Source organism: Dermacentor silvarum, chromosome 11, assembly GCF_013339745.2.
Source record: "Dermacentor silvarum isolate Dsil-2018 chromosome 11, BIME_Dsil_1.4, whole genome shotgun sequence".
Classification (NCBI taxonomy): Eukaryota; Metazoa; Arthropoda; class Arachnida; order Ixodida; family Ixodidae; genus Dermacentor; species Dermacentor silvarum.
This window is the reverse complement of record NC_051164.1, coordinates 23,673,820-23,687,161: the sequence shown is the minus strand read 5'-3', so window position 1 is coordinate 23,687,161 and position 13,342 is coordinate 23,673,820.

The window sequence follows — 13,342 nt, the reverse complement described above, 5'->3', positions numbered from 1 at the left end:
TCTCGTCACTTGTCTCCTTGCTTCTCTTCACCATATACCTCGTGAACGGCACGAAAGAATTGAAATCCGGGCAAGGCGCATATCTCTTCATGTATCGTTCCTTGTCCAGCGACGTGCGTTATTCTCGTTAAATTGTAGACGATTCATTTTGCAGCTTACCGCTGCTCCGTCCTTTCCAAGAAGATTGTATTTTATGGTACGGATCGTTTAATGAAACACTTGGCGCGGTTACTGACCTGGTCATTAAGAAAAAAGAATAGAAATTCGGGGCGCTATAACGTAAAATGATTCCAAACTGTTTTGATTCCAAACTCCTGACGTCAAATTTACTTAACCACCGACGCAAGCATCGGGCGGTGACCGGCAGAGTTTCTGAACAACCCAATCAAACACTCTCCTCGTTTTTAGGAGGTCACCTTTGTTCGCTTTCAAAACCAATGACGTTATCTACACTTAGCGGTTTTTCTTATCTAATTGGCTGACAAGAGGCGAGGAGCACGCTCTAGTGGAGAGGGCTTCGATGGGGCCAAGCCAGCACAGTGAAAATAGATAACCGCATGAAGAGGGTGGTGCCGGATTCTCCGATTGGTTCCCTTCGCCTTACTTTGCTCGCGGTGGCTGGTCGAAAATCGCGGCGGCGTGCAACGGAAGGATAAGAATGTCGCTTAAACAGATCCTCACCAAGGAAGAGTTGGCAGAGCGATGGCGTATGCATGCCGGGAAGGGCTCGATAACGTTTTACTGCCACGCAAAAAGGTTTATCATGCGCAAATATTATGCGCACCGGCAGGTGCGAGTAGCGAGGGCCTGAGCGATCGGCGGGCAGCCATCTTCTATTCCTTCCGGAACGGGGCATACTGTGGCTATTCAGAAAATTTTTCAGTTTTATTCGGCATATTAATGCATTTTTTTCGTCGTACACGTCGCTTTGACGTGGTGAGTTCTCGCGGTTTTGTGAGGTCGCGTGACAGACAGGCGAAGTGGGCGTAGCCAGAAAGCATTGGACCAAAAGCAGAGGGCTAATGGTGAAAAGGCGTTGAATCCGGAATGATTATTTTTCTTTTGGGCGGTTTATTCATGTATAATCAGTGTGTACACGTTATATCAGATGGGGAGCTAGTCGCGGTTTTCGTGACGTCGCGTAACAAACAGGCGAAGTTGGGAGTGGCGCGAAAGTGTTCTGACCAATCGTGGAGGCTGATTGCAGAAATTGGAATCAAAACAGTTTGCAATCCTTTTACGTTATAGCGCCCTTGCTTTCGTTTGTGAGAAAATGAGCTGCTGCAAAAACTTGGAGGACGCTTAAGCTTCGCCTTTAAGAATAGAACGCGATAGCGTTATCTGGACCCGTTCGCATCGCATCGTTCGCATACGACAAGTAGGCTTCATTCACTGCAACACTGAACGTGGGAAATCCAGCTTACAAAGACCAAGCTTACACCGTTCCCTGTAAAGTCGGCTTCACTTTTAAACTGAAATGCATTGCTGGAAAGACGTTTTTCCAGGGGCATATAAGTGGTCTTATATTAAAATGTGAAGGCCCTAGCACCTTTTTTATTATTTTATTAATTGTTTGCTATGGCCCCGACGCGCGCAGGTCTGGTAGAAATGTTTGAGTTTCCTCGTAGCATAATTAGGTTTTCCCGTACATTCAAATTACAATGCGACACCGATTGGTAAAGAATCCGACGGCGAATCCGACGCCGAATGGTAAAGTCGTACTTTACCATTTTTCTGACAGATTTCACCGGGACAAATTCAATTTTTGTTCACCAAAATCTTGCACCACGTGGAGGGCCTGCGCAGTCCATGTGGTTGAATGATTTCCTGCGCAACCCGCGATCACACGCTGGTTGCCGACGCGGGATTTTCTGCGACACGGGGCCCTAAACGCTATCGCGTTAAAACTGCTATCCTTACTTTGCATAGCTGTCCACTAATATATCGCATAGCTGTCGCAATCGATGCTTCGCCTTTGGGGCGAAAGAGCGACTTTTTTCATTGATACCAATGACAACGTGCACGAATCAAGGCTACCACTGTCATACTAAACAAAGTGATTTATGATAAATAGTCGCTCGGTCCTATCATCTCCAAGTTATTATAATTGAATCATTGTTTGTATGACTTTTCATTTAGTATCCATTGTGCTATTCTGTAAAATATACGAGAAAATTGGACTGAGCGTATCACTAGTAATCACTAATAACCGGGTGTAATCGTTCAGCAGTGGTAACCAAATAAATAGTCATTTATTGACTTTTCAATTGATATCATTGACGACGTATATGAATAAAGGCTAGCACTGTCATACTGAAAAAGTGATTCGGGATGACTACTAACTCAGTTCTAGCTACCACTCCTAGTTAGCATAATTAAGGCACTGTTTCAATGACTTTTCATTTTATATTCATGACGCAATGCTGTATGAAAAGGTAGACTCAGCGTTATCAATTAGGAATCGTAACCAAAATTCTCAATTAAGTGCGAATGACGCCAATGACGACGTCCACCCATCAAAACTACCAATGTAACAGTAAAATAAATGACTCATTATCACTATGACTTCATCATAACAGTTCCCAGCAGGCCTCATTGTCGATTTACCGTTTTATTATATTTCATTTGATATTAATGACAATAATGGTGTGCAAAGCCGAGACAAGTTAGCATAGTAGGTTAGTAACAAGTGATCACAAACGGCTATAGTTCTTTTAGCTGTATCGTTTAATTACATAGTTAACCGTTCATTATTTCTGCGTAATTGCTGAATAAACGTAGCGATCACGAATCACTTTTTTTTTAGTATGACAGTGGTAACCTTTACTCATATACGTCGCCATTGATATCACCTGGAACCCATTGTCTTCATTTCTAAAATAGCAGATAAATCATTTTACCATGCGCCAAAACTTGAGAAAAATGCCGCGCGCAGCCGCGCTTAATGCTTGGATGTCACTCCGTAAAGCCGTTCGGTCCACTGCTTCTTGCAGAATCTGACAGTGTCATCTTTCCGCCTACGTCAGGGCGCGAATGCGCATCAGAGCTGCCCATTCGAATCCATGAGGTAACATGTTTGTCGAGCCCTTCCCCGTCAATTCAACGACGGAGGAATATTCTGCCCCTGTAGAACAGTAGCCAAACAAAAGCGCCCCAGGAAAACCTTCCATCATATCATCGATAAGACATCCTGTGCAATGCATAATAGACGTTGACTACATGAAATATTTTCTAAGATTCGTAGAGGCAGAGCAATCTTCCAATCAGTACGTAAATGACCTCCGTAGCTTCACTGGCTCCCCTATGAAGAATCTGCTAGAACCTAATTTAACAATATTTGAAACATTGACCTACAAGTATAGTCAGAGATCATTTCATTCACAACATTGGCCCTTTATCCCATTGTATATATCGGGCAAAGAAATAAATCTCACTGATTGCCTAATGGCGCCTGAAATACTCGATTGCTCTACAGACGCCAGAAATATCGTGCACCGTAATATAAAAGCAGCATGCGGTTGAACCTGCGAACTCGCGGACAACTTTCTGTGGCAAAGAAGGGAAAGCTACGGAGGCAAAGCGCGCACAAGTGAGAGCGCTTCTGAAAAGAGTGCCGCGTTTTAATCCACGTTGGGTTAGCCCTGGGGAAGAGAAAACATAAACAGCTTATTAGCAAGAGTTAAATAAGACAGAACGCACCACTGAGTGTGAAAGTTTACTTATTTTGCGGCTTTTCCCTTCCGCGTCTGGGCAAACGCGAAACCATCGCACGTGGAAGCTGCGTCGATTCAGCGTCTGTTCCGAGCAACCAAAAGCACTGTCAAACGCCGCCGGACTACTTGGCGCCGTAACACATGTGCAGCATCCACGCGCCCGTAGCTTTCCCTTCATTGCCACAGAAAGTTGGCCACGAGTAGTGATCGCTTTAGATTTCAGTTGTGCCCAGTAATAGCTTGAGCAATGTTGCTGCTCCGACGTTAGACGAACGTTTTGCTAACGCAAGGTGAGAATTGAAAAGAGGTATAAATATTATTGTGCAGTAATTGGGTTTAGAGACACTAAGCGCATATAAAGGGAAAGCAGCAGACTAGCTACTGTCGCCGGATAGTGCCCAGCGCCAGCCTCCTCTTCTGGAAGGAGGGAATCGAAACAAAAGAAGGGAACGATATCTGGTGCATAAGAGATAGAAGAATATGACATGCCAGAAGGACTGAAGCAAAACTACCACAATGCACGCGAAGATGAGCAAAGTTGACATGATGTACTCAAGCAGATTCAATAGATGAATGGGCAAAAAATGAAAAAAAAAACTACATTCAAGCGATTTCTCCGGCTCTACGTTGATTTTCTGCGGCTTCAGCAAGGCTGGGATTGTGTAAGGATTCTATTCCAATTATTTCCCTTTCACGCTTCGTCGGTGGTTCCAGCTGCGCTCCGCCTGCCTTATCACCACGATCGGCACGTCGGGAGCGGCGGATGATAAGAAGGTCAGAGAATAGAGCAATGGGGATCGCTACTTTATATCGGAGCCAGGTTCTAATGGCGTACATTCGTCGTGCGCGCAACGAACACTCATGTGCCCAACATCGTCTTTGTCCTTTGCAGTACTGCCTGCTGTGACCTCCAAAATGCTTGCACAGAAGGTACTGATCTCGGAGTCTTTGCGACGCATCATAACCCCGCACAAATTGGACATCGGCGACATTCGCGCGTTAGCTCAGTGGTTTGCGCGTCCCGTTTAAAATGCACGTTGCCTTGCAGGGGCAGGAGTTCGATATCCAGTGGTGAGAGTTGGCGTTTTGTTTTTGTTCGCAAAAAAAGCGAGGGTGAAGCTGCGAATTGAAGGGTGGCCAGACGACGGCATAGAGATATGGAAGGGCGGACGAGGAAAACCCCGTTTTGAGCTTTTAACTGTTGCCGCTGTAATAAAGCTCCGATAAGTACAATGTTTTGGCTTCTTTTGCAATTCATCAGAGATACAGGGTTGGATCCATGCCAATGCTGAGCCGTGGGGGTTAGGGAGCCTACATGGAACGCCGTTTTAAAACGGCGTTACATGTAGGCACCCTAGTGGGGGTGGGCTCGCCGAGCGAGGTGGTTTCAATGGCCGACAGCCTGTTGCACCCCTATTCAAATGCAGCCGCGGCGTCATTTTTCCCTTTATGTGTTATGGTAGACTGCAGACACGACCACAGCTATACTCGGGCGGAGCAATTGCTCGAAACTTTTGCAAGGTCAGGTCCGACTCCTCTTCCTGAGGAGTCGGGCCTGACATGACAACGAGGGGGCCATGAGTGAACCTCGAATGTTTCGTGGATCGACCTTTATCGACTGTATCGACCAGGAGGTCCCCCGGACAGTTCTACTTTGGGACCTCCTAATGTACTACCTAAAATGTATGCTTTTTTTTTGCTCTTGCGCTACAAATAAACGTCAAACTTCAAACATATCAGTTTGCGCACTCACCGCAAAAGTTTAAACTCGCGCGAGCAGACTGAAAGGCTCTGACGTCACCGCACGTTAATACGTTTTATTAATGTTAAAGTAAATAGCTTTCTTTAGCTACCACGTTTGCATGGTTGCGCGCCGGCGTGCTTATACCTCGCCGTTGGGAGTGAAAAGAGCGCAGGCGCCCGAGTTCAGAGGTGAGAGCGGTCACTGATTGGCCCTCGCCACCAACTCCGTGGCGACTAACGTGCAGTCACAGAAAAGCAGGCGCTGGCTCGTTCATCACCGAACGCCAACTAGCCATTTCCGATGCACGCGCTCTCGTGCAAGAGCTTTGTGACTTCCGAATGTTAATAACCTTGTCAAAAGAGAAAATTTCTTCTCATTTGTATCTAATGACATTTGCATTTACTTTCATTAGTGGACTGCGGCAAGGGCATATATAATGTCATTAGCGCGAAACGACGTCTGGAAAAAAATAAGTTCACTGATCTAATTCGAATACGTTCCTGTACTCTAGCCTAAGAGTGACCGCGAACAAATATAATTGTACGAAGTAATCAATTATTTTTACCAATAATTGTGTTTTATTGTTTAATTGTCTTGTTTTTTTTTGCATTTATTTTCTGAGGGAGGAGGGGCGAGGGCAAGACATTCAAATAATTCCTTCCCAATAGTTTGAGTATTCTCGTTCCCAGCCATTTTGTCAAGAGCGCTGTCGTCCATGTTTAGCGCCATATCGTAAGTGCAGTTGCGCAAGCACAAAAATGTAGTACGAGATTTGCGGATGAATACCATAGCGCTTTTTTTTTTCAAAAAAGCGTGATGGTATTCATCCGCCAATTTCGTAATACATCTTTGTGCTCGTGCCAACTGCACTCTTGCACACGCAACATGGACGTGTAAAGGACGGCTTCCAAATTCCAATTCGCCCCTTACGGCGCAAATGCCTAGTAACAGGCAGTGGGAGGTTTGGCTTGCTAGCGAAGATCTAGTGAGCCAGAGAGCTCTTCTCGATCAAGCCCAGTGAGCCGCAGAGAGCAATGAAGCCCGGGGCTGAGGGACCCACCCACCGCCAAAAACCCCTAACAGAAATTAAGTTTATACTACTACCATAATGCTAAATATTAATTTTTATTGAAAACTCATATTTAAGAACATTCTGCACATACACTGTAACTCTTTCTGTGCCTTCCAGTCTTCGACGCATCGCTGTTTTCATCGTTTGCAAATGACGATATTTTCTGTCGCGAAACAGCGCAAGTTATCTGATGTCATTTGATGGATTGAATGTCATTAGGTACAAATGACGTTACATCTTCCCCTGCGACGGGGGTTTTAGATGCTGCGGTCTGGGGGTGGCGCTATGTCACATTTCTCCGCCACCTGAGCTGACGCCTTTGCACGGCGACGAGGCCAAGTCCGCTGCACGTCTCTTGTCTATAGATGCGCCGTTTCATAACGGCATGATTTCAAATCCAGCTGCAGCGTGGGTCACGTCCTACTGCCGGAATTCAATTTTCGGGACGCCGTCTTGGTCATTCTTCCAGCGTTGACATCGCCGTGTTCATGTTGTTATTCCGTCTACCAAAACAACGTCGATGATAATTTGCGCCGCCATAATTTGTCACCGTTACCGAGGTCAGAAGTATACTTCGCAAGTATTGCTGTGTGCCCGTTTGAATTTGGGCAGCCCACCGAAGCTATTTGGTTACTTTGACAGTCATGTTCGATGACTTCGGCACCATCTGTTATTACAGCGAAGCTGTCTATGGCTAGGAGATGGGGTTTTGTGGCATACGCACGGTAGAACTATCATCATCAGCAATGGCTCGAGCATCGTCGTCTTCTTCCACTTCTGGCTGCGTGGCCGCTAATCATTCCAGCGTAGTATTGCACTTCTCTTCCGTCACCGCAGTGAAGGGGGGGGGGGGGGGGGGGCGTTTACGGGGGTATGGGCCATTCATTGCCTTACTTGACGGACATATTAAATAACAAAGGTGATACGCGAATGTCTGCGCTTACCCTCTGTTCAAAGTTCTGTGTCGCATCTGTGTCGTGCGCTGCACAGCTTCGCTGGTCATCCGCCTTCACAAAGTGGAATGGGTTATCAATCTGATTTTTTTTTTCTTTAAGATTTGGGCACACAGTACGAATGAGCGAGCGTCGCTTCGCACTCGCGAAACTACAATCGCATGGTGAAGTTGCGTGGTACCGCGAGCGACATATTAAAAGACTGGTGCGGCAATTGCATAAACCCGAATTAATGAAAGCTGCCGTAGCCCACCTATGCGTCGCGATAAGCCGAAAGTCACAAGCGGTACTTTTTCAGCGATGCTATTAGTACGATTAGAAACCTTGCATGCATGTTTTCCTGGTGTCCTGGAAAAACTTAATGATGTACCGAGTTTATTTTTAAAAGGATTGGAGGAAATCGTGGGGTTATGTTCAGGCAGAGAGAGGAGTCCATTACAACGACACCGGGCTAACATTGGGCGGAAATGCGGGGCATGCTTTGAAAAACGTGTGTGCAACGTTTAATGCTCATATTTGCATGCAGAACGAGACACGTGGACGAGGAAGCAAGCATTCACACAGGGCGAGCGCTTAAGTTACAAAAGATGTTGCTGAAGGCAAACGCCTTTTTTTTTTAACAGAACGTTTTCCGTCAATAAAATTTAGTTGAAGTTCTGTGTGAATTCTCTGCTGGTCCTGTGTGAACTATTTCTTCCCTGTACCCTGTCGTTTGCAGTTTTGCCACTACTCGTTATCATAACTCGGCATTTTCTTTCCTTTAATCTTTGCAGATGAATTTCAAGATTTACAACTAATTACTAAATACTTATTTTTTCCTCATTTTGTGCGTTATACTTATACCAAACGCGCTGATGGTTTTCGTGGTGACCTCGGTAAACATGGCACCGGATTTACATTCGGTGCAAACGGTTGCTATGTTAGGGATGGAGGGTAATCGAAGTGTAAATTGGGTCAATCGCTGGCGCCGTAGTAAATTACTTATTACACTGCTCGAAAGCGTTATACATGCAAGCATTAGGTGTATACACATGTTTTCAATGTGTCCTGGAAGAAGAAATGGGAGACTGAGTTTAAAGTTGCCGAAAATGGGGGCCTTGTCGTAGGTCATACGCGGCGAAGTTTGTTAAGTGTGGTCTGTTTACGGGCACTAGAGGATTATTTATTAATATAGTTGATAGGGGGGAATGGCTGCGCTGTAAATTCGCATTTGAATCCCAAGAATTACACAAGTCAGAACTTTTGCCTAGCCTTCACTGCCCCCTTCAATAGGAGGTCACAGATCATAGATGATTTAAATGATCCGTCCAAAATTTTATTGCACCTGTAAGTACTCATGTGTATTGAATGCCAAACTTTACAGCAAAAGCAAGGATTGAAAAACTTCACCTTACTGCATGTGTTCGCCTTGTTTACCACGTCGAACTGCAGAAAATACCAGACGAAGTCTTCCACATCACATGTCTCACCACACAAGGCAGAAAGCGTGGAAGTGAATCGACCAGTCTAAAATAAAGTATTCTAGGTCTAGGCAAACTTAGCTTATAACGCGAATCAGTAGAGTAGTTTCTTCGCCATTGTTCCCTGAAGAGGCCGGAGTAAACAGGAAAGGGGCTCTGTTTTTAAATGTATGAAAATTATCATTTTCATACATTTAAAAATGATAATATTGAAACAAATCGATAACGGCGTTCAAAACTCGTGCAAGCTCCGAGGTGCCGCACAATGAGATCACGTCGCCCTCTTCCGGTGAGCGGTGCATCTGCCCTCGGCTTTCAAGATTTCGCGCGCTACTCGAATCTCGGAGGTCATCAAAGAAATATAAATGCGTGCACTTCCCGCTCAGAGAGGGCGCACGCAGCACAACATCCTCTCGACGACCGACTCGTTAACCTCGGTCCAGATGGCGCGGTTTCGCCATTACCGTGCTTGCCAGTTCGAACATGCGAGGTTGCGATTGTGGAAAACAAGGCGTCGACACATCCGTGCTTGCGATGTTTATATATTCGGCGTGGCTACTAGACACCGTAGTATCGCTGCAATTGACTCCGATATCCCTCGCAATGCGTTAACGCGGAACAGATTAAAAAAAGGTGCTTCATCAAGGAACGACCACAGTGGCCTGCATGTCTGCCTGCTCATTTCTTTGTTTCGACGAAGTAATGAATTGCAACATTGGGGGAGGAGGGAAGTTGGGGGAACTATTTTACGATTAACAATTTCGTTCTTTTCGCCAATCTTCAATCATTATGCCGAACAGCAAGTTAGTTTTGCACTGACGTAAATATGCAAGGTTAAAGAATATTTCCTTGTCGGAACAGTATTAGACGACTATGGATGTTGGACCTTGAACCGGGAGACTCGAGATCGAGGTGTCTTAAGCTCAAGTGCACCGTGGCGCCATCTCTCGGCAGCTCGTATTGTGACGCGGTCTGACTACATAGCAAGGGGAATGCTTAAAATTTCGCAACCCTCTATGAGGCTACACTTCAGTGTCACTTACACTTATTGTGCTTAACATCGTTTCCGCTTTACCTGTCTACTGAAATAAAATTTCATTATGCAAGCCATCAAAGCGCTTCTAATATTCTTTATAATGACGGGCCTTTATGAGACTTTATGAACAGTTTGAGAGCGCGTGCACATCAATAGATATGTATGAAATTTGTGTGTTTGTATGATAAATGTGCGTGCTATATCTTTCACGCAATCCCGGCAGCAACACGCCAAGCCATCCACCAGGCGAACATCTCCAGCTGTAATTACAGACACCATCTCTTACTAAAAACCACGATTGTTTTAAGAGACACCTTATTAGGCTTGGCGGGTAGCCCAAAATAATAATTTGTATCTGTGCTAATAGCAAATGCTATTTCTTGTATCACAAGACCTTAAACTGATGACTAAGTGTCGCATTTACCTGACAAAAATATTTGTGTCCTTTTTTTTTTTTTCGGTGATACAGGGAGATCATCCACGATGGCTCCATATCCGGACTTTTTGTAATTATGACGAGTTGCCATAAAAGCGCTCTCGGTATTCCCTCTGGTGCCAATGTTACTTTTCTGTCATCAACATCGTATTTCAAGAAAAATACATGAATATTAAAGACATTACGACTGCCGGACATAATGGGTGACTGAAGGGGTTATTTTAGTTCCGTGCAATGTTTTTCATGAGCTTGTTTTGATAAGCCGCCAGGCAAGTTGCTGCTACATGTTCGTTCATCAGGATTTCCTCCTTTCGATGCACTTTTGCATGCATTCCTTCGGTTGAAGTAGCACGTAGGTCAAGTCGTCTGGTGTTGCGGGCTGTGGGTGCAACAGCGAATTGTGAGGCAATCGGTGGCAATGTAATTAGGAGAATTGTGGTGAAACTGCTCGCCGCAAGTGCGCGGGTTATTACATCCACGTCATCATCGTCATCAGCCTATTTTTGAGTGCACTGCAGGACGAAGGCCTGAAATTACCCCTGTCTTGCGCTAACTGATTCCAACGTGCGCCTGCAAATTTCCTAATTTCATCTCCCCACCTAGTTTTCTGCCGTCTTCGACTGCGGTTCTCTTCCCTTGGCATCCATTCTGTAACTCTAAAAGTGCGCCGGTTATCTACCCTACGTATTATATAGCCTGCCACGCTCCATTTTTTTTTCTCTTAATGTCAACTAAACTGTCGGCTATCCACGTTTTCTCTCTTATCCACACCGCTCTTTTCCTGTCTCTCAACGGTACGACTAAAGATTTTCGTTCCATCGCTCTTTGCGCGGTCCTTAACTTGTTCTCGAGCCTCTTTGTTAACCTGCAAGTTTATGTCCCAGTACAGGTAGAATGCAATGATTGTACACTTATCTTTTCAACGACAGTGTTAGGCTCCCAGTCAGGATTTAGTAATGCCTGCCGTATGCACTCCAACCCAAGTTTGTTCTTCTGTAGATTTCCTTCTCGTGATCAGGGTCACCGGTGATTAATGGACCTAGATAAATGTACTCCTGCACAGACATGACTCCACGACTGATTACATCAACGTATACCACACTTTAGTATAGCTATAGGCGACGCATACGCGACGTTTTGCTAGATGGAAACAGTAATTAACTATCTCATTCTGAGTGCGCAGGAGTAGGCGTAAACCCTGGCACTTATATGGCTGCTCATATTCTCACACTGTGACCCAAGTAGTGCATATATGGAAGATCTGAAAGGAACATTTTGTGTGTAGTTTTCCGCGTCGTCTAATAAAACGGTGGCACACTTTGTTTCTCCATGGGCCAAAAATGCCCCGTGGTTTTACACTTGAGTCATAGTGCAAATGCAGAGTAGCCTTCAGTGATCGTCTCTTTGGGGAATAACCAACTAGCGGTCAAATAAACCAACGTTGCAATTCTTCGGAAACACTGCAAACTGAGCACATCGGCGAGACTAGAAACTAGAGTTTTTAATTGGAAGTAATTGGTGGAAGCCAAGTTTAGCCTGATGTGGTGCATGCATGGTTGATCTTAGATATTGAAGCGGCCTCGTTACATGTTGAGATCACAAGACGGATTAGTTTTGCGAAGAGGTACGTATTTGAGGTTTGCATGAGAGCACACAAAACGCTGGGAACGTCACGCGACAGTAGACACAATAGTTTTCCTCGAAAATGGTATTTCAGTTGACTTCGTTCAATTTCCATGTGTGGCTCCGGCAAGGCGGTAAACATGAACATTGATTTGTATGCAACAGTGGCCAGTTGGTGCTTGAACCAGTGCAAGACAATTCTGGGATTCAGTTGACGTTGATAAATGAGCTTCTCTTGTGTGCGTTGTGACTTCAGCAACTGTAGCACATCTCGTGATTTGGTGAAAATTATCCGTGATTCAGCTCATTCGTCTACAATATAAACAAAAGCTACCCGCTGGGGAGCTAGTTCAGTGAATGTAGCTGAAGTCTGATGCATAAGTGTGGCAGCGATGGAACCACAGTGATGGATTCCAGACACCAGTGACTGACAACGTAGATATGACAGAGCCATCACTATATATGTGAGAATGAGTACTCTAGCAGTCATTAAGGCGAAACCCTTACATGTCTCTTAGTGAGTCGATTGAGTGAAAACGCGCCGGCGACGCAATAGGTACAAAGAGGCTACGAACCCTCGGCCTTTGGTGGCAGTAGAACCTACCCAACTTTGGTGGTAATTAAGGCGTAATGAATTCAGGCACAGTTAATTAAGATAGAGTTAAGGCAATTCAACCCACGACCTTTGGTCGGAGTCGAACCTTTGGTGGCAGTCAAATTTACCATTTTGTTGATAATCAGGGCGAAGTTACTTAAGGCACAGGTAATTGGGGTATTGATAATTAAGGCACACGAACCAACGACCTTTGGTAGAAGTCGAACCACAACCATTTGTGGGAGTCGAACCCATGACCTTTGGTGTTAATGATGGCAAAGTTAATTAAGATAGAGTTAAGGCACTTGAACCCACAACCTTTGGTCGGAGTCGAACCCACCAACCTTTTGTGGTAATTAAGGCGAAGTGAATTCAGGCACAGTTAATTAGGATAGAGTTAAGGCACTCGAACCCATGAGATTTGGTGGAAGTCGACCCTGGGCGTTTGGTGGAAGTCGAACCCTATAGACCTGTGGTGGGAGTCGAACCCACCCACCTTTCGTGGTAATTAAGGCGAAGTGTATTCAGGCACAGTTAATTAAGATAGAGTTAAGGCACTCGAACCCCCGAACTTGGGTGGGAGTTGAACCCTCGACCTTTGGAATTAGGAGGGATGATTAAGCGAAGTACACATTGCGAATTAAGGGCGATGAATAAGCGAGCTAAGAGGATTGGTAAGCGAATTACGAGGGATCGCTAAGCGAAGTAGA